The sequence below is a fragment of the Acanthochromis polyacanthus genome, chromosome 10 (genome assembly GCF_021347895.1).
Source record: "Acanthochromis polyacanthus isolate Apoly-LR-REF ecotype Palm Island chromosome 10, KAUST_Apoly_ChrSc, whole genome shotgun sequence".
NCBI lineage: Eukaryota > Metazoa > Chordata > Actinopteri > Pomacentridae > Acanthochromis > Acanthochromis polyacanthus.
In genome coordinates, this window is record NC_067122.1 from 27388005 (window position 1) to 27411154 (window position 23150).

At 40.7% G+C, this 23150-nt stretch overlaps 1 long non-coding RNA gene across 1 annotated transcript in view; it reads left to right on the plus strand.

Moving 5' to 3' along the window:
- The window catches only part of LOC127535929 (uncharacterized), a 32822-nt gene extending 10010 nt beyond the window's left edge, over positions 1-22812 (plus strand). Inside the window, exons 2-5 of the long non-coding RNA XR_007944862.1 lie at positions 20922-21005; positions 21249-21387; positions 21511-21654; positions 22124-22812. This is a non-coding gene — a long non-coding RNA (uncharacterized LOC127535929). The remainder of the gene's footprint in view (positions 1-20921; positions 21006-21248; positions 21388-21510; positions 21655-22123) is intronic.
- The last annotated feature ends 338 nt before the right edge of the window (positions 22813-23150 follow it).

Consider the following 23150-nt stretch of genomic DNA (forward strand, 5'->3'; position numbering starts at 1 on the left):
TGAGATCCAGGCAGCATTATGCACACCAAGAGAATGAGGCTTAGCATATATTGAGTGTTTATGCTGCAGAATAGAAAGTGTGGAGCACCTTTGCTTAAACTCACTGACTGTTAAATTGGGCTTAACTAAAAATCCCTCTTACACAAACAGAAAGTGATCCACGTTCTTTTTCTCCCTCCCCATGAATCAGGCATTTTTGTCAAAATACTCATGCCCTCACGTGTCGTTCTGCTTTAGAAGAACATATATAGATATTCGTGTGTATGGAAAAGATCAGGAATGAGTAGATGACGGATAATGTGTTGAAAGAGGTGATCTGGAGGAGAGTGAAGGATATCCATTGTTTGTCTTCTTAAGGGCAGGGCACACATGGGGGACAGAGCAGAAGTGTATGTGGATTAGAGGGAAGCTCTGTCCTGAATATATAACCACGTCAAGGTCTCCTCTCGTCTCCTTTTGTGCATCGACCATTACAGGAGTTGGGAGATTCTGAAATATTCACATCCTGAAAGTATTCTTACTGGACACTTCTTTGATGTGAACGGATAACGAGAGTAACGTCGCACGTACGCAGCTTGTGCAGTTCCATCACGTTTCCTGCCTGGTGTAAAATGGGTCAAAAGTAGGAATCATAGTTTGGGATGCATTTTTTATGGGTTGGTTATGAGAAAAAGCGGTGCACGCCAGGACACATTTTGAGTCAGGATATAAAATGCCTCAAATAGAAACATGAAACATAAACTTCAGAATAAAGTACCATAATGCGAATGAAAAAAAAAATCAGTATTTTTTACATGAAAAAATACAGTGAAATACACTATGGAACATGGAAGAGCGTTTCACTAAACTGCACCTTATATGTGCGGAATATCAAACAGACTAAATGATCAAACAGCAACAAATAGCAAATGCAAACGCAATCACTCATGTAGCTACAGCACTCCCTCAGCTGAGGTTAGGCATCATTGTTAAGCTTTGTAGCATGTTTTTTCTCTCGCTTTTTCACAATCATAAATTCTCTTTGCGGCAGCATGTACAGTTTCTTAAACACCTGAAGCGTTTCTGTGCCATGCATTTCAGTCTGCTCGGTCCTCTTATTTGCTGGCAATTAAGAGCTTAACACAGTAAATCTGTGCTTTGGCTGAGCAGAGCACGCAGATGGCATGAGTAATAAGGAACATGACCGATCATGTTAAATTATTATGACTTTTTTTGTAAAATGTCCAACAGCTAAGACGAACACGCTGGCTCTGCAGTATAACCAGGGTCAAATAGTATATTTTCCACTATACCCACCCCTCACTGACCTCTTGCTGATAAGACTCTGAGCAAATGATTGTGTTCGATTGGTAGCTTGGAGTATTGCTGCTTAGGAGTGATTTAGGCTTGATGGTGAAAGTTACTGCAAACAGATAAAATGTGTGTCTAGATTGGTCCACGGGGTTACAGGCTAATCAGTTCGAATGGTGTAACCCAGGCTGCTAATCGAATGTACACAAAACAAAGGTGTGAGGGAGGGTAGTTGAGATAAAACAACAACAACAAAATACAACAACACTTTCCCAGTACTGTCAAATACAAACTGCAGAACATACTAACACATTCAAGTAAAAACCAGCAAAGTCTCTCAGTGAGGTGTTGAGCCACCACATGCTGCTATAACAGCTTCAATACACCTCGGTATTGATTCTCCAGTTCTATGCGACTCTGCTGGTCTGATAGAACCCCATTCTTCCCAAAGACATTCCTTCATTTGAGGTGATTGTGAAGTCACAGCATGCGAGTCACACCATTTTCGTACCCATCCAACCATTACGTGACCTTGTGTGACCTATGGATGTGCCCATTGTCATCCTAGAAGAGACCACTCCCATCGGGATAGAAATGTTTCATCACAGGTAGAAGGTGATCACCCAGAACAACTTTGTGCTGATTTGCAGTGACCTTTAGTTCTGTATGTGGCACTGTGGAGGTGTAGGGTTCATGTTTTTCCTTTACTTTGTCATCCCTGTGTGTTTTCAAAGTCATATGTTGTGAAGTTTTGCTGACAGTTACATGAGAAGGTTGTTACCACCCATATGTCTAGCACAGCTCGGCTTGACGATTGAGGAAACAAAACCCATTTACCAGCACCTCTGAGGCTCACTATATAACAAGTTACACGTCATTCTCTAGATCTTTCTCCTCGTTTTCACTCTTTACACTAACCTGAGTTACTTGTCTTGTGGGCTGCAGCTTCATATTCAACACAATGATACCTGAGTGGCATCGATCTTTTCAAGGGAACAAGTGTGTTTACCAGAATGTCGAACTAGCGCTTAAATGCTAGAATCACAGCTCAGCAGGATGGTTGCCTTAGCATGCAAGACTACCACAGTGCAGCACTGTGGCTTTATCTGTACCACCGTCTCTGTTTGTGTCCCTGTCAAATACGACTGCATTGGATTTAAGCTGGGATGTGCCGGGTAACACATTCGCTCACACCTCTCATCTTAGTGTTTTCCACATCTCTTCATGGTAGCGCGCACATATTTGGATGCACACAGCGGCACAAGCTGAGAAAGCAACACTAACACATGCACACTGCAGTTATGTTTCAGTTGCTGCTGGAGGGCTGACGGTAAGACACAGCTTACCCCCAACTGAGCAGGCATGACTTCGCCTGAGTTTTACAACTAGCCTTATTGATTTACTCATTATCTTCTTCCCAGGCGATCCCCCTGTAGGGGATCAAAGGCCATCACTCTATTCTCTTCTATTTAGCTCTATGATATTGCAAAAGAGATCTTGATATCCTGACACTGCCTCAAAAAATGAAACCTAATGGTCAGCTCATCAGCAATAACATTATACATTTTTTTCCCACTGGCCTGTGGTGGGATGCAGATGATTTTGGTTTTCTTCCAGAGGTTTGAGATATTCGATGCTGGGAACTGCTTTCTACCAAAGAATTATTAACAATGAATACCCCTGACAGTCAGGTTTATGGATTATTCAGATAAATCAGGAAGACTTCTAGTTTCCAAATGACATTTTTCGAATCTGTGAGAACCCCCTGGGTAGGCAATTAATTGGTCTGAAGGTGATGAGATCCAGTGAGTCGAAATCACTTCCTATTTACTATACAATGGACTACATCCACTGGTCGCCATTTAATTGGAGTGTTCGACTTCGTATTGTGCTATATTATACACTATTTTTAGTGCACTTCAAAATTCCACAAGGGAGAAGTGAATGAGTGAGCTCCAGATCCCTATTCCATTATTTTTTGACATTCCATAGTTTTTTTTGTAGCACATAACCTCTGGCTGTCTCTCTACATTACAGATTTTTACATTTTATGAATGTTGATGCACACATTGACAGACTCAGCTTGAGAATCAATGTGATATTCCTTTGTTTATGCTGATGGTATTAACAGTCAGCACAAATCACATCAGGAAGGAACTGTGTCATTGTGCTGTAATTGGAATTATGCAAATAATGGCAAGGCAGGACTTTGTAATAACCACACTTATATTCATAAATTTCCTTTTTTATTATTAGTTCACTCTGAGGCATGGACTTTTTTTTATCATTTATGTGGTATTCATTATTTTCTGTCACCACCTTATGTTGCTCTTATTGTGTCGACTTGTAAACAGAAGGACATGAAAAAAACAAGTGCATCCTATTGAACAATGAGCAGGGAAACAAAGTTAACAGTCAAAGAAGCTTTTCATGCATAAGTGTTGATTTCTCTGGGGAGGATCAGCAGGCACTTTTTCTCTCCCTCCCAATTCGATCCACTCCTGTGCTGCTGTAAAGTTAGGCTCTGAAGAGACGGAAGAGAAATCCATACGTGTCTCTGTCTGGCCATTGATATTCTCCTTACTCCCTTCTTTTTCTCCACACCTCCATCACCCCATCTCTCCCTCTCTGTTGTTCATGCTTTCTCAGATGGTCCACGGTGGCCAATCCATCCTCACGCCCTCCACTGGCCAGGTCAGGACATCCAATATCCCATGGATTCACATTTTTCTCTCCCTCCCCAGCCACCTGCACCCAAGTAACAGCCCCGACAACCCACCCACTCCTTTCGCTCTGTCTTTCCTCTCTCCTCCAACCTCACATCAATCTTTGAATCCTTTCCCTTTTCACCTCATACACCCTCTGTCTCTCTCTCTCTGCCGTGAGATGTTTGCCGTGCATTTCTTTTTGTGCCCTTTTGCATTGTCTACATCGCCGCTCCTGCTTCTCCTCTAAAAAGCGCGAGGAATACTTACCTGCAGGCAGAGGATCACATAATAGTTCTCCCACCCACCTCCACTTGTGACCTCCACTTAGTCTGAATAATCAGAAGAGCTTTATTTTCCATCGTTTTCTGCAACATATGAAAGCGTTTGCTTTATAAAAGAGTTTTTTGAAATATTTTTTTGAAATGTAAATGTCACCGCAGTAGGCAGCGTTCAGCATTCAACTGTGACACAGAGGATTGCTTTCTTTTTACTCATGTTTGTTTATTGAGTTTTTCATTTGTATTGGTATTTAAAACCTGTAAAATGTGATTGTTTTAGATTTGCAATCCAAATTTTTGTTCGTAATTTCATTTACTGTATGCAAAGATTTATTAGCCCAATAGTGTCATCACCTATAGGTTTCTTGAACACTGGTTTTGAACTTTCCTGTCACAATCTTTCCATTTGCCTGACTTGTTAACTCCAGATTAATCGAACAGATAAGCAAAGAGATGCAGCAAAAGTGCAGCTGAGTCAGGCCATGCAAACATCTCTAATTGACAGATTACCTTATGATGGCACCCACCTGTCACTCAAAATGGCCAGGCATAATAATCATGCAAAACTTTAAGTTTTAATGCCACTTAAATGATTGAATTATATACAACAAAATCACCCCCTGTAGAGTTTTAGTTAACAGGGGAAATATACTTTAAAGATTCCAACCACTTATTTGCACCAGGCTGTAAACACGTGTGCTGTAAAGTTGAGCATTTTAACATGGGAGTCTATGGAGACTGAGTTGCTTTCTGAGCCAGCATCAAGTGGACATTGTGGACATCTTATCTTATCTTATCATTATATTGTCATTATCTTATCATTTTCTTATTTTATCGTAATAAATGTTAACCTGGTGCAGGGACATGACTAGCAGAAATTGGAGAAATGCACCACCCTATACCTCCAAAATCAATGTATTAAACATGCAATAGTCACATAGGTCTTCAAAGTTAAACAGATATGGCCACAATAAAAACTACAAAATTTTGAAAATCCTATGTTTACTCTCTATTGGCCTGCATCCATGTATTGGCAGTGACAAGTTTCAAGGCACATTTCCTTCCCTTTGCTCCATGGACTGTTAATAAAACGCGAATGAAAGCTCCAGATGAGCAAACTTGCCTTAAACTTGTATTCTTTCTAACAGTCTACAGAGGACAACTCCTCAGGTTGCAAAAAGAATTTTGATTGTGTAGGAAGTCTATGAGAAAAGGATCCTAGTTCTTACTTAATTTGTTGCTTCAATTAAACATTTTTCTTATGACTTCATGATTTCATTTGCTAGTTTTATGTCTCCTTCATTACAAGATAATGTGCATTTAATAAATAATGATCCCATTTAGAGGAAAGCAGATGGTGTACCATGTTTAAATTATGTTTATTGGCGGGGAAACTGTGCGATTGACAGGCTGCAACCATACTGTTGTGTGTAGTGTCCTCGGTCACTTGGCCAGATCCAACCTTTGCTTAATCAAAGACATGATTTTCATCCTGGAGACCGGAGTTTTTGTCCTGCATGGGACCATTTTTTGGTGCCTGTTTATTTGCTGGTTTTTTTTTGCTAAAAAAAACCCCCAAAACAACCAACTACTTGGTTAAGTCTGGGCACTGGGTACTGAGTTCAATTTCGGAAAAAATTCAGGTTTTCATTTAAAATGCACCTGTGCAAATACTGATCACAGTTTTGAGATTGCTACAGCTCCTGCCTGAAGAAAACAACCTAAAAAAACCTCTCAAAATCTTACAGCCTTTTTCCCTTAAAAAATACACTTTGAGCTGTAGACTAATGTAGCGTTTACACATTTTGATGAGAAACGAGGCTGCCAAAGTATCGAGATTTTATGTCTTCTATGCAGAATCGCTAATATGAGGTTAGCAGCAAGACACTTTGCATTAGATGGTTTGTCAATAGCTATCTTCAAGGAGTTGCTTTGAAAAAAAAGTCAGATTTTCTCTCTTTATGTGTTAAACGTGTGATTTTTGTCATGTAAAATATAATGAGCAACTGAATTTTAAATAGAAAAACACATAGAAAAAGATAAACAACAAGCAGGCTGATTGCATAGGGAGTCCGCAGTGCAAAATCGAAGCAGAAACAGGGAGAGTAATCACCCTGGGGAGAACGTGTGCAGGTACAGTATTGCACATACAGTATACCATACTGCACAGGCTGATAGTCATAAAACCGATTTATTGTGTGAGATGGAAACAGCATGCCTTTGAGGTTGAAGCATAGAAGCATGCGCTGGACTGTGTTAAAAGCACTCGAAAAAAAATCAAATCAACAAACCTGACAAAGCTATCTGCAGGTTTTAAGTGCGCGTACACTTGAAGCATAAAAAGAACGGCATCCTCAACACTAATTCTGGCCTGCTAAGCAAATTGCAGTGGCTCCACATATTTACCTGCCAAAACTCTAAAACGCTCTGAAACAATCCTCTCCAAAAGTTTTCATTACGCTGAAGTGACGAGTGAAAGTTTGTGGAGGATTGTTTTTTGTTTGAGAGGATTAGATGTCAGATATAAACAAATAATGCGCTTCCATGACGAGCATCTGTTGTTTGGCTCTCCTGTCGCTGCTCTTTTACTGGAGCTATCCTTTTGGTCATGTTGTCGCTAACCTCGTTCTGTCGTAGCAGCACCCCAGTGAAAACATAAAAATCAAACTTAATGTACAATTTAATGCACACATAAACCTGCACCTGGACTGGCTGCTTGTGCTACTGTAACTGGAAGACTGCTAATATGGGGATTGTCTAAATAGGTTGCTCTAATGCAGCCATTCACTCGTCGCCCGACATGGAGGGGAAATTAGACTGCTACACACTGCCACACACAATCTTGGGTAAGTTCCAGTGAAAGAATTAGGAAATTAGAGGGGGAAAAAACTTTTCTAAGTACTATTAAACAATCCAGACCTGACTTAGACAGTACATTTCTTCTGTTGGTTGCCCATTTGGATTTAAATGAGTCTGTAAAAAAATGTTCCTTTTGCTTTTTCTTACATGTAATTAGCCATTCTGAAAGGTGATAACATTCAAATGCAGAACCTTCGGAGAGAAGGGGTCAAATTATCCCCCATAGGATGGACATTAATATTCTGCACAGCATTGCTCAGGCTTTTTATTTTTAAAAGCACCATGAAAACTTCACTCACCTCCCTCCCCCTCCAAAAAAGGGGTGCATCTCTTAATTACTGACATAGAGCCAATTTGCGTTGAGCGTGTCTCTCAGCAGATAATGATAATCATTATAATTGCTTGAAGCGTTTGTTTCATGCAGCAAAAGCAATAATGTTCACTCAGATCTTCTATAATAAAGGCTTTGGCTCAGTACTTGGCTTCCTCCAAGCTGTTATACAGTGGCTGGACGTGAATAATCATTAGTGAAATTGAAATGCAGGGGTAAATACATGGCTGTGTCTGTCCTCTCCTCTGTACTGCCTGTCTCTTTTTCTCAGTCTCTGGGTAGAGCGCCAGGGCCTGATCAAAGGCTGAGTCTGATTCACTCTGAATGATCAAGGAGAAGAGACAGGGAGCTCTGTGATTACTGAACATTGATGTTGTATCAATTTCAATCATTCCACAATACGCAGCTGTCACACACAATGTGTATTATGCACTCTGTCTGATCACCTGGGATCCAGTCGTGTGGGCTTTTATTGATCATGAGGGATATTCTTGCATTTTTCATGAGGGAGAAGAAATTTCGTGATCAAAAGTGCCACTGGCTCAAATCCACTGATTGCCTTCAAATATTAGGGTTTGAGAAGCGAAACAGGCATGCTCTCTCAGTTGCCACGGCTACACTTTGTTTCAAATAGTTTGGCATTCTGGGCGATACAATTATTCGCTTTCTTGCAAGTTAGTTGATCACAATATCATTAGTATAGACAGATGAGCCAAAACATTAAAACCATTAACAGGTTAAGTGTATAGAATTGATCCTCTTGTTAAGATGCAATTTTCTGCTCAGAAACTTTGGGTACTGGATTTTATTTGGGCATTACTTTGACATGTTCCACCTGTAATGGAAAGTTTGCTCTGTGTTCTCAGTATAACCTCTGTTCCAGTTAGGTTTAGCATAACCTTTCAATGTAACCTTTTACTCATAGGTGGCTTGTGGCATGGGAACACGTACAGATTCTGGCCACCATAGGGTGAAAAATGAAGCCAAGGGATGGCTTACCAATGATACAGGCCAGCTGTTTATGGTATTTTACTAGTAGTGGTAGCTAGTTAGATTTAGTCACTAAATAGTCAACTATTTCTTCTAATATATCTGATACCAGGTCCATTAATGATACACATAGTACGTCACGTTTTGTGTACGTCATGCTCTGTAGCTTTCCAGATGTTACAGAACCAGCTTGAAATCATGTCATAAGTTAGTGTGTACTATTGATTGGTACTCACAAAAAGGTATTGTCTTCAGCACTACAAGTAGTAACTTTAGTTTCAACAAATTCCTCTTATGCCTCAGTCCCAATACGTCACGTTTTTGTGTACGTCATACTTTTGTGTTTTGCATATTGGACCTGATTTAGAAACATGCCATATAAGCTCTGAAACGTCACTGGATGATACCCCAGACAACACCCTTTAAAATGGTATATAACATTAAATATTTCAAGGTACTTCATTTTTCACCCTATGGTGGCCAGAATCTGTACGCGTTCCCATGCTACAAGCCAGGTCTTACTTCTAGGTATAGCTTTTGCTTTCTGTTGGGTGAAGATAAGTTAATCAGGACCCCAGATGCATCAGTTTCACACTGACAACTGCAAAAGCAGGAACTTCACCAGACGTAACCCACAAACTCAGACTTGATACCAAGAACTGTGTACTTGGTAACAGAAACTGCAAGGTGTCAGAACAAACAATGTATTAAGTGTAACCTGCCCAGCAATAGCTGAAGTTTGACGTCAGTCACATTTTTTTTGTAACAGAACTTCTGTCCTCTGTGTCAGGCAGAGAACCTCACCAACAGCCTACAAGCTGTGTGTTTGACCTCCCTCTTTCAAGATAATAAATGCCTCAAATACAGATCCAGTCTGATTGAAGCTTTTGTTCCTCACCTTGAGCCTTGTTAAACAGAAAATTCCACAACACACTTAAGCTAAGCCTTCAAACTCACCACATCCCAATCTAAACAAGCATCCACATAACGTACTGGAATAAGCCTGATCCACTGAAGCACAACCCAACAACTCACAGGACCCAAAGGTTCTGATGCCAAAATGCCCGACATCACAGGACATCCCTGGATGCTAAGTGTCCATTCGCCGATTGGACAGAGCTGGTTTGATGGCAAAAAGGGGACCTACATATTTGTTAGGTGGTTTTAGGGATATGACTGATTGGTGTATAGTAAATATTTGGTCACATTTAGTATCTAATTAACTTCTTTAAGCATTCTAGTTAACAAGCAGTTGTAGTATCTTCTTTTGTCTTAATAAAAACTATAATGCAAAAACAAAAAAAGCAACATTGAAGGGGGATATGTGGAATATATATCTATTTCTTAGTTCAGAACCCTGACTGTTTGCACATGCTAAAACATTTCTCATTCTTCTCATCTAAATCTCAGTAAGTCGATGTATTGAATGTTAGGGATAATTCAAGCTTTCCCCCATCTGCAACCATTTGTGCAAGAGTATGCATTAAGCAAATTTTGCTATCCACCCAAGACCCTTTTGGACTTCTCTGCAGATGTCTGAGTGCAGCCCAAAATTTGTGAGGGTAGATGCAACTACCTGTGCACACCAGTCCAATCCTGTTGTTGTATGAATACATTCATGTCTGTATCCGCAGTTTGTTTTCAGTCTTCACTAGTCTATGCACGTGTGGAAACTGGAAAAGTCGGAAACCCTGAACTGCTTTCTGACGATGCATCTTCAAGGGTACTCATGATGTAGATCTTGTCATCTGCCAAAATCTGAAAGACTTAAGCAGATGACTGCACGAAAAACCTGCAATTCCACACCTATCCCCAATACAAGCATGCCTACTGCACATGTTCAAGGAAAACAAATGTGCTTAAAACCAATGTTTAGGATGAGGAGAGATGGTCTAAGATGGTTCACCCACACCTTCATAATTCATCACTGACAGAGTTGTATATGAAGTCAGCACTGCTAGACTTTTGTGGAACTTTATGTTGTACACAATTTAAAAGAATGTAGCCAAACAAATTAGGAAGTTCTAGAAATCCTCTGCTATGCTTGCTCTCTGTGCTTGACACTCCTCAGGAATAACCATGGTAACATGGTGCTGCAGCCCAATTTGTAACCAGCTGCTCAATCCTTGTGTGTTTTTCGATATGAGTGGCAATGCGACCGTCCTTGTAGCAGACAGTCCAACGCATATCTATTGTAGTATGGCTACAACTGTGTTTGGATTTGTTCTCCGCTTTCAAAGCCTGTATTGGTCTGTACATATGGATCTAGCCCTCACTAGTCAACTGGAAAAGCTTGTTTGCTCAACTCATATAAAAAAATGTTGATTTTATGGAACATCATGTTCCAAATTATTCATGACTGGATGTTCCCCAGATTCAGTATTTGTGCTAAGCTATCCTAACAGGCTATTGGATGCATAAGTGGTGTCAAATTTCTTATGTAACACTCAGTAAGATAGCAAATATACAATATCTAAGAAACATTTTTATGCAAGAAACTTAAACTTATGATGTTGCTTAGTAACTGCAGAATAACACGAATACATTGAAGAGATGTCAGTAGTGTCACACTTTATCCCTGACGTCTAAAAAATAGGAATATATTCTTTGTCAAATAGAGTGGCTAATAGGCAAAAAGAATATCTGATTTAAAGCCTGTGAAATGGATTCACCTGTCACTGTGGTTGTTCATGGCATGAGGATCGCAGCACCACCGCAACAGAGATGTGAGGTGTCTTATTTCAACAGGGAAAGTGGTTCTCCCGAGGTGGCTGAGCCATTTTGTTTTGGTTGTGGTCTAACAGTTTACTGGATTCCACATTCATGGCAATGAATAAAACATTTGGACCTGTTAGAAGAGGCACCTTGGCTGGAGGGTCAGCTGTCCAACTGCAGCAGGAGACTACCCCATCAGGGAAAGTGCGCCAAATCGCTGCCGTTTGATGGAAAAAGCTGCAGGGGCAAGATAGGGAGAGATTGGGTGCAGATTTAAAGCCCCATGGCACATATCCAAAGGTAGGCTGCGACAGGGTAATACCCTTTGTGGATTACATCAATATTGGAGCTAAACATGTAATCATACACTGAGGCCACACTCTGGATCCATGAGGATAACCTTCAGTCCTATCACAACAAACTACTTTAACCGGAAAGAAGGCTCTTGGAATTATTCATCGGGGAAGCTGATGAACATCACAAGACATTTGAATTTAATCTCAACATGCATGACGGAGGATAAATTTTTAAAACAAAACAGCGATTGTGCTGCTCAAGACTTTCCCCGTGATGGCATAAAGATGAACATGAACAAGAAAATGCAGTGTAAAAACACCGCTCTATTGTGCTCTTATATGCCATGACCAGCTTAATCACTGAACCTGAGAATCAACAGAGCCTATTTGGAGCCCTCATCTCAGGCATGAAGTAAGCCAAATGGATTTAAGATACAATCCTGTAACTTTCACTGTCACTTAATTGCAAAACTACTCCTTTGATTAACTCTGTGTCGTTCTCGCTCTCTCTCTTAGTTTCCCTCTGGGAAATAAAAAGGGGGGCACATAAGACTTGACTGACAGCTCATAGTTTATCAACAGCTGCCCAGAGCTCTTCTCTACCATAGCAGATGTTCTCTTAAGGATTATATCTGCCTAAAGAACATGATAACTAAATGCAATATTAGATCACGTCTGCAGTGCTCCCTGTAAAAACATGATTAAGTAATTCAAAGTTTTTCCACTTGCCATTGCAAGTAATTATCTTATTTAGGTGGTTAAGAGAGAGAGAGAACCTATCATTGAATACAGTCAATGTAAAACTGACATTTTTGGATTTTGGTTTGGAAAAGTAGGGCTGTGTCCTGTGTCCTGTTCTGATTGGAATGAATAGTCAGACATCTACTGCAGAATCTTTGCAGAAGGTGTGGGTACTTTCTCACTTTAAATGAAGCCGATTCTCTATAAATATTGATGGCACTCCCTAACCAAAAGGCGATCCTACCATCACTTTCAAGATCATTATATTCAAGTCAGAGTCAGTTCTAAGACTAGGTACATTTGGTACATGAGCACATCTAAAAGGGAAAGAGACAAAGTGAAAAAAATTGCCCAAATCCAGCCCTCAGGGCTTAGCAGAGAAACAGCAGCAGCCCCAGCGCTTCATGTGAGTCTACACAAGAGGCATTCATGCACATTACTGAGTAGTAGGTCACCTCCATTTTGGCTCTCAGAGTCCAAAAAACAGTTAGTTACACTCTTAAGATGCAGGAAAAAAGGCCTAAAGTGTAAAAGTATGCTTACTGTCATGTCTATGATTATATACAGCGAGTCTAAAAGCGAGCCTCTGTAGACAGTTGGAATAAAATATGTGTTCTGTCACACGTATGAGACGGATGACTTAAAAATGTGGCTGTGTGGTGAAATCAACATGTCAGCAGAGCAGCAGCAGCAGCAGCATCTCCGGCACTAACACCAAATAAGCAGCAGTGTGTTTCCAAATGTACATATGTGGCTTAGGGATTTTAAAGGGGTAGACAGTACTTCTTGGCATCACTGGACAAGAAAATCCATATTAACCTTGTAGCATATTGTAGTTCAAGTGGTCTGATGGAGAACAAGAGTTGTGCACTGCCTCCTGGCTCCGATGTCCGGCTCTAAATAATCCAACCTGTGACAGGGGATTTTAGCCAATCACAGGGCTTTCCACCCAGAGCAGATAAGATAGTATAAAGAGCAACACAGTGAGAGCAGGATGTGATGGTTCAGTGAGGACTTGGAGTGGGGTTTGAATGCTGTTTAAAGCACAAGTGAATGTTGACTTTTAGATGGACCATAGTTGCATATCTGAAGCACGTGCTTGTGCCCATTCTCATCTGGTAGGAGAGGCTTCGAAAAGGAGAGGCGGGAGGGAATAGCTTTTCTTCTCCAGATGTCCATCTATCAAAGCTTTGAAAAGAAGAGCCACGAAAGTTTACTCAGATATAGTACCTGAATAAATCCATTAAGATACTTTCCAACTCTATTCTTTATTGGCTAAGAGAATCTATCTATCTATCTATCTATCTATCTATCTATCTATCTATCTATCTATCTATCTATCTATCTATCTATCTATCTATCTATCAGCCATACCAAGGGTTAGCAAAAACAGAAATCTATATTAACCATAATCAAATGCTGGAGCTCTGTGCTAATCTTAACCATACAAAATTCGCACATGGAGCACGTATTACATGCATATTAGTGAGCTGGTATCTTTATTTCTTCTAATTAAAAATATAAAACAATATAATTTTAGAAGTATTCGCCACCCTCAGGTCAGTATTTAGTCGATGCACCTTTGACCACAATCACAGTATTGAGCCTGCGGAAAGGTTTCAGTGAGACTTGTACATCTGGATATTGCAATTTTATCCCATTCTTCTTTGCAAAAATGCACAACTTCTGACAGGTCATGCAGCGTTATTTGTAGAAATCTGTTTTCACTTTTTGGTAACCCTTTTGTGGCACAGCAATAAAAGGAGTCAAAAGGAATCACTTCAAAATACTTTTAATAGGCACTGTATATGTAAATCCTTTAAAGTGAAAGTCCTGTATTTATAATTTAACTTGAGCAAAAATATAAAAATATTAAAGGAAAATAGCAAAAAAAAGGGAAGTAAATAGTGTAATTGATTCATTTTAGAGAATTGTACTATTTTACTGGATGTTTACTTATGTATGGATTATAAATGGCCAGAATTTTAAATGAAAGTAGAATAGAATAGAATAATACTTTACTGATCCTTCACAGGAAATCACTTGTTACAGCAGAATGTTAATATGCAGATAACCCCCAAACCCGACAGAACACCAACACTAATAGTCATCAGTATGACCATATACATAGTATATATTAGAAAAAAAATAGAAAAGTTAAAAACCTATGCACAGCATGTAACTCATAAGTTAGAACATTAATGTGAATTACGGTGAATTGAAAAGCCTGATTGCAGCTGATAGGAGGGACTTCCTGCTGTGCTCAGACCTGCACTGACGGTGGATGAGTCTGTGGCTGAAGGTGCTTTGCAGAAACACCTCCAGATTATGTAGTGGGTGAGAAGCATTGTTCATAATAGAGTTCAGGTTCCTGAGCATTCTCACACCTGCAGGACTGATTCCAGCTCAACTCCAGTTGTGGAGCTCACCTTCTTGATCAGCTTATTCAGCCAGTTTCTGTCCCTTCCCCCCCAACGCACAACCATGAAAAGCATAAAGCACCACAGTCTGGTAAAATGTACATAAAAGAGGCCTGCTGATGTTAAAAGACCTTAACCTTCGCAAGAAGTGAAGTCTGCTTTGGCCCTTCTTAAACACCAGCTCCATGAGTCTGGACCAGTCCAGCTTTTCATCCAGCCGTACTCCCAGGTACCTACACTGTAAATAGTAGTTCAGTGGTGAAGTTCCTATTACTTCATTTTACAAAACATATCTGTTCCAATAAATCAATTTAAATTTTATTTTGTGTTTCTGAAAGTCACAGATAAGTAATAAGTGTGAATATTTAACTTAGCTTACAATTTTCTATCCTAAAATTGATTTTACTGAACTTCTCAAAAAATTGATTAAGCAAATTCAATTTTAAAGAGTTTACTAAAACTAAAGCTTTCGGACGCACCCACATCCTGCAGCACGAACATGTCCGGGCATCATTCAAACACTGGCGCCTTCCTTCGGTTAACTTGGTCTTCACAGACAAGCTACAGACATGTAAGCAGGTGTGAACTAACCGTGACGTCACCCGTTGGTTTCAACACCGAGAAAATGAAGCCCGGATTTTGCTACTTCCTGGTCACTATTTTGGATTTTTTGGAGCCAGTGACGTAAAAAGCGTCATCAAACCAGAGAGCAACTAGGGGCAGGACCAGTCTATGGGCGGGCCAGACTGAAGCCAGACTGCTGAAAGCCTCGCCCTAAAGGATCTGTCAATCATTCCAGACAAGACTGTCTATCAAGTATAGCCACGTCCCCTGGCTCCGCCAAATTTAACCATTTATTTAAAATTCAGTATTGATTTATTTTAAGATCGGCCACCTGGTCTCTCATTTTGACCATGAAAACTAACGGGAAAAAATCCTGAGCTGTAGAAAATCAGTCTATCAAATTTTATTTTTTCCGGTGATGAATTGGGGTCTATTGAGCAAAAGCTTTTTGGAGCCAACCCTAGCGGACGGCGTGATATTGCAAGTTTTTGACACTTCCGGGTGGGCTTCATTTTTGGAGCCAGATGCTATGTCCATCTTTATATACAGTCTATGCATTTAAGTAACCGTTTTCATTGCTCAAAAATAGGTTTTAGGCCGAACGAACATGAGCCTGCTGCAATATTCAATCCTGACTTCAATGCAGAAGCATGGCTTGTCTTGTTTTCCCACTATGTTAGCCAGTATTGTAGGAAACAAGGTCAGTAATGTTGCTTAATGTGGTGTAATGAAAAACGGCTAACCTTACAAAGCATATTTCGTAGACAAATGAGGTTTCTACTGTATATTATCCTCAAGCGTTGTCTTCATAATCGTTTTCTAGTAGGATTATAATTATTTTCATTCTGTTACTGCTACTGTTATTTATTTTTTACTGCTACTGTAGAAATTCCAGCTAGCAAATGTAGCTGCAAGGGAACACAAGCCAGTGTCTTATTGTGCCGGTCCCAAGCACGGATAAATACAGAGGGTTGTGTCAGGAAGGGCATCCGATGTAAAACTTTGGCCAAATCAATCATGCAAATCAAATGTATGACTTCCATACTGGCTCGGTCGAGGCCCGGGTTAACAACGACCGCCATTGGTGCTGTCGACCTACAGGGTGCCGGTGGAAAATGGACTACTGTTGGTCGAAGAAGGAGGGGAGGAAGGTGTGCTCGTAGGAAGAGAGAGAAGAGGAACACCAAGAGTCTAGGACTGAGAGTAGGGACTTTGAATGTTGGAACTATGACAGGAAAAGATAGAGAGCTGGTTGACATGATGCAGAGGAGGAAGGTGGCTATACAGTGTGTCCAGGAGACCAGGTGGAAAGGTAGTAAAGCTAGAAGTTTAGGAGCAGGGTTCAAGTTGTTCTATCATGGTGTAGATAGGAAGAGAAATGGAGTAGGAGTCATCTTGAAGGAGGAATTTGTTAGGAATGTCCTGGAGGTAAAAAGAGTGTCAGATCCAGTGATGAGCCTGAAGCTAGAAATCGAAGGTGTGATGTTAAATGTTGTTAGTGGGTATGCTCCACAGGTAGGATGTGAGCTGGAGGAGAAGCAGAAATTCTGGTTGGACCTTGATGAAGTGATGCAGAGCATCCCTAGAAGTGAGAGAGTTGTCATTGGTGCAGACTTCAATGGACATGTTGGTGCAGGAAACAAAGATGATGAGGAGGTCATGGGCAGGTTTGGTATCCAGGAGTGGAACGCAGAAGGACAGATGGTGGTTGACTTTGCAAAAAGGATGGAAATGGCTGTGGTGAATACTTTCTTCCAGAAGAGGCAGGAACATAGGGTGACCTATAAGAGTGGAGGTAGGAGCACACAGGTAGACTACATCTTGTGTAGACGGTGTAATCTGAAAGAGATCAGTGACTGCGAAGTAGTGGTAGATGAGAGTGTAGCCAAACAGCATAGGATGGTGGTGTGTAGGATGACCCTGGTGGTGAAGAAGCTGAAGAGGGCAAAGGCAGAGCAGAGGACCAAATGGTGGAAGCTGAAAAAGGCAGAGTGTTGTATGACTTTCAGGAAAGAGTTGAGACAGGCTTTGGATGGTCAGGAGGTGCTTCCAGATGACTGGACAACTACAGCAAATGTGATCAGGGAGACAGGTCGGAGAGTACTTGGTGTGTCATCTGGAAGGAAAGGAGATAAGGAGACTTGGTGGTGGAATGAGGAGGTGCAGGAGTGGATCCAGAGAAAGAGGTTAGCTAAGAAGAAGTGGGACACTGAGAGGACTGAAGAGAGTAGACAGGAGTACAGGGAGATGCAGCGTAAGGTGAAAGTAGAGGTGGCAAAGGCCAAACAAGGGGCTTACGATGACTTGTATTCTAGGTTGGACAGTAAGGAGGGAGAGACTGACCTGTATAGGTTGGCAAGGCAGAGAGACAGAGATGGGAAGGACGTGCAGCAGGTTAGGGGTAAAGGATAAGGATGGAAGTGTGTTGACAGGTGCCAATAGTGTGATGTGAAGATGGAAAGAGTACTTTGAAGAGTTGATGAATGAGGAAAATGAGAGAGAACAAAGAGTAGAAGAGGTGACTGTTGTGGACCAGGAAGTAGGAAAGATTAGTAAGGATGAAGTGAGGAGGGCATTGAAGAGGATGAAGAGTGGAAAGGCACTTGGTCCTGATGATACATCTGTGGAGGTATGGAAGTGTCTCGGAGAGGTAGCAGTAGAGTTTTTGACTGGGTTGTTCAACAGGATCTTAGATAGTGAGAAGATGCCTGAGGAATGGAGGAGAAGTGTGCTGGTGCCCATCTTTAAGAACAAAGGAGATGTGCAGAGTTGTGGCAACTACAGAGGAATAAAGCTGAATAAAGCCACACGATGAAGCTATGGGAAAGAATAGTTGAAGCTAGACTAAGGGCAGAGGTGAACATCTGTGAGAAGCAGTATGGTTTCATGCCAAGAAAAAGTACAACAGATGCAATATTTGCTTTGAGGATGTTGATAGAGAAGTACAGAGAAGGTCAGAAGGAGCTGCATTGTGTCTTTGTAGATCTGCAGAAAGCTTATGACAGGGTGCCCAGAGAGGAACTGTGGTTTTGTATGAGGAAGTCTGGAGTGGCAGAGAAGTATGTTAGAGTGGTGCAGGACATGTATGAGGACTGTAAGACAGTGGTGAGGTGTGCTGTAGGAGTAACAGAGGAGTTCAAGGTGGAGGTGGGACTACATCAGGATCAGCTCTGAGCCCCTTCTTGTTTGCTATGGTGATGGACAAGATGACAGACGAGGTAAGACAGGAGTCTCCATGGACTATGATGTTTGCAGATGACATTGTGATATGTAGTGAGAGCAGGGAACAGGTGGAGGAGAAGCTAGAGGCGTGGAGGTTTGCCCTGGAAAGGAGAGGAATGAAGGTTAGCCGCAGCAAGACGGAGTATCTGTGTGTGAATGAGAGGGACCCAAGTGGAAGAGTGAGGTTACAGGGAGAAGAGATCAAGAAGGTGGAGGATTTTAAGTACTTAGGGTCAACAGTACAGAGCAATGGAGAGTGTGGAAAAGAGGTGAAGAAGCGTGTACAGGCAGGCTGGAACGGCTGGAGAAAAGTGTCAGGTGTGATGTGTGATAGAAGAGTTTCAGCTAAAATGAAAAGAAAGGTTTACAAAACTGTGGTGAGACCAGCCATGTTGTTTGGTCTGGAGACAGTGCCCCTGAGGAAAAGACAGGAGGCAGAGCTGGAGGTAGCAGAACTGAAGATGCTGAGGTTCTCTTTGGGAGTGACCAGGATGGATAGGATCAGGAATGAGTACATCAGAGGGACAGCACATGTTGGAGGCTTTGTAGATAAAGTCAGAGAGGCCAGACTGAGATCGTTCGGACATGTCCAGAGGAGAGAGAGTGAATATATTGGTAGAAGGATGCTGAGTTTCCCACTGCCAGGCAGGAGGCCTGGAGGAAGACCAAAGAGGAGGTTTATGGATGTGGTTAATAAAGAGGACATGAAGGTAGTTGGTGTGAGAGAAGAGGATGCAGCAGACAGGGTTAGATAGAGGCAATTGATTCGCTGTGGCGACCCCTGAAGCAAGGGCGTAGGTTTGGTCTCAACATTGGTAGGGATGATATAACAGCATAACCTGCATGTACACTTTTTGCTGGGGACGGGACATTAATAAGACCAAACAGATTGGGTGAACGGGGGTCAGGGCTACATTTCTCACGAATATGAACCTAATTAATTGATAAGCTAAATGATCAATGCAAAATAAATCTGTATTGACTTGTACTAACTTCCATGTGTATTGGTTCAGGTGATAGTAATTAAATACATTTTAATTAATAAATAGATGCCCTAATAGGTATTTGGTTTCAAAAGTGTAAAGTCACAACATGCTCTACCCTTCTTTCCTTCTAAACCAGGCCGTTTACAAGAAGAAAAGCAGCAGCATGTGTTTTTTTTTTTTTTTTTGACTGTCAACACTTTCCTGTGAAACACAGACTGGGACCTCCCTCTCTAAGCAGCTTCTTGCTCACGTTTTTCTGGTTCTATATTTTCCAGCAGAGTTCACTACATTTCTCACAATTTAATTAACGTTAACAGTAGAAAACACGTACAGGAGGACAATTCTCTCTAAGCAGCTTCCTACTCGAGTTTTGCAGGTTAGCAAGTTCACACAGTTTAATGTTATGCTAACTCTGATGTAGGTCGGACTTTCAGTAGCAACATTAGTGGTGTGTTCCCCACGTCCACAACACTGACGTCTTTTTACATTACTTACAGTGTTGTCTGCTGCTGCTGCTGCTGGCCAAAAAAAACTTCTACTATCCCTCCTCTTCGAAGGGGGCGGAGAAGGCGGCATGTTTATTTCTTGTGTATTTCTGTCGGGGCTGTGTGAGTGTGCGTGTGTGTGTGTGTGTGTGTGTGTGTGTGTGTGTGTGGGGGGGGGGTTTCAGTCATCAGCCAATCAAACGCACATTTGATTGGACCGGCACATTCAGCAAGTGAAAAGGGGTAAATGTAAGTCTGAACCTGGTCTGAACATAATGAAAATAATTCACTTAATAATGGTAGGGTCAATTCTATCCTTACAACATATGGGAAGACAATCAAAATTACCTATATAACTGAACTCATTATATAACGCAAATAAGGTTGCTTAAAAGTTGGTGGGGACAATTTGACCCTCTTGAAAAGTTGGTAGTGTTATGTCCCTACCATCCCTACGCAAACCTACGCCCTTGCCCTGAAGGGAAAAGCCAAAAGGAAAAGAAGAAGTAGAAATTCCAGCTAGCAGCAAGCTGTGCGCGGGGCTAATGCTAACATGCCAGTTAATCATTAGCAGCGCTATTTGTGGCTGCAGAACAGCTGCGGACGGGTGGCGTCTGCGCACACACTCACAGACTTAGTACTTACTGCTGTTACGGCAAAGAAAATTACTAAACGGCAGATAAAAACAGCTCTCCCATGGATAGGGAACGGCAGGCATAGGTGGTGTGGTCTGTGGAAATTTTTTTTTTTTTTTTTTTAATATTCTAATAATCTGAGATAATGGATGTCAGATTTGCATGACCTATTATCATTAAAATGTACACAGACTTGAAATATTTTACTGCCCATCTAAGTAAAATAGAATATATAAAAGTATAATTTTTAACCAAATTATTAAACTAGTGAACTTTTCACAATATTACTATTTATTGAGATTCACTAGTAGACTTTTAATCCACTTGTTATATAGTAATATTTTTTTATCAGTTGTTTCTTTGCATTAAAATCCTTTTTGATGTTCTTGTCGCTTCTTCAGAAGACCTTCGGATCAGAGAAATACAACCCAGAAGCTCTGTGTCAACATCAGGTGCAGCAATTTATCCTCAAGTAAATCAACCAGGTTAGAGGCTATTGCAGTACATGGTTTTTGTGTTATACTGTAATTTACACACAGATTTAAGGTGTTCATTTATCTCCTCACCCCTTATGGATAGTCAGGTAAAGTTAAATAGTAAATTTTAAAGCTTTACAGGAAAACATAGGTTAAATAATTTTCAGCATTCTGCTGAACTGTTGCTACAAAGTGGAACTTTTGTTAAAACCTTTACCCATAGTAATACCTCTCTTTATTTTGTTCTGACAGATGGGATGGCCCTGTAAATTATAGTATTAGTTACATGATGGCCAAAACATACAGCTACAGAATAATGGAAGTGATTGTGCAGTCCCCAGGAGTGGCAGAATTTAAAGAAAGATGGCCTCCCCTCTTCGAACCATTCAAGGTAAATAATTTCTCATTTTACTGTTCCTGAACCTACACTTTTTTTAAACAGTAATAATGATTGCAAAAATTCAAAGGCTGTGTTTACACCTCCTGAAAGTCCAAAACACCTGCTGTCTTTCAGATCAGTGAGGAGTTTCGTAGGTGCACTGCAGTTCCACTACAGTCAACATTGATGTCCCAGCTGGACAGTCCAAAGCTCCTGCAGCTGTTCGATGCAACGTCAGAGGGTCAGCACATCAAGAACATGCTGATGGAACTGATACAGGTAAGGCAAGAGGGGTTTATTAAGCCCCAAAACATACAACCACACTGAAATCTCAAAACTACTCAGACATGACGGGGTTTACTTTCCAAATGACAGTAAGTTTAGTTTCTGTTTTGTTGGTTTATTTTTGTTTATTTTTATTTATTGTATGTTCCTTGTCTCCCATCCCTCCTCCTTCTCCTCCCTCTACACCTCTTCTGTCCCTCTCAACCTGCCCGACCAGCAGGCAGGTGGGTCCCCCCACATAAAGAGCCAGGTTCTAGTTGAGGTTTTTTTCCCTGTTAAAGGGTGTTTTCCTTTCCACTGTCGCCTTAGGGCTGCTCTGGGGGTTCAGGCATATGGGCTCTGTAAAGCGTCTTGAGACAATTTGACTGGAATTGCTGCTATATAAATAAAATTTGAATTGAATTTATTTATCATTTCAACAAATGAGACATTTCATCCTGTGTTCTCTTTGTATGTCACACAGGGAACAAGAGAGACAAATATACACGAGGAACTGAAAACTCAAAGGTTGAGAATCTACACTTGCCAGGAGCAAGATGCTGCTGGTATTCTCATCGAGGATGTCCCAGTGCTTCCTGGTCTTGAAACTCCAGCAAGAGTATGCTGCCTACTCCTCAGATTAGCATATGCCCTAAATCTGGAATATACACCCAAACTCTCAGACATTTGAGGTCTTCTAAAGGTTTTACTAGACTTTCTGCAGCCAAAACCAACCGCAGCTTCTTGCCTAAGCTGGTCCACCATGAACAGTTTTAGCTCCTGTTCAACAACGTCGTACCTGGGTTTCAAAGACAGCTGTGGAGCTTAATGGAGAGCACCCACCAACAAGTCAATTGTTCTTTTGTTAATTGTCCTTGTAGACAGGTGTAGGTGGAGTTTATGAGGAATGTTTTCACTGTGAAGATTTTATCAGCTGCAGGTCAGAATTTGTATTCTGTAAATTGTTGAAGTGTTCGAATATGAATCTTAAAAATCAAAAACTTTGTTTGTTATCATACCCTTGGGCATATGTGCATATGCTAAAACACTGTTCTGTTCAGCACTTGAAGATCAGGTCACAGTTTACTTTGATCTGTTTTAGTTTTTAAAACGGAAATTGTATTTAAACAGCTAAGAACTGTGAAGTTGAAGAAAATGCTTTTGATTAATAAATGTTGGACACAAATACTTTTCTTTCTTCAGTGTACCAGATTTTATTGTTTTTTTCATACTAATTAATTAATTAATTAAATTAATTTAGAATTTCAAAACATGCAAAATAATTTTATTAAATCAATAAGATTGAGTGTATGACATCATCTTATTTTATTTAATTAAGTATGATGTCATTAACAGCTGACTATTTTTTAAGTTAGTTCAACTCATTTTTTTGGCTTTTTCTTCAAGGCTATACTCAAAACTTTTAACTTGGTGAAATACACATTTTTGAGTTTTCCTAAATCAAAAAAGAGAGAAGTTCACTAAACTACTGAAAAGTGCTTGGAAAATGT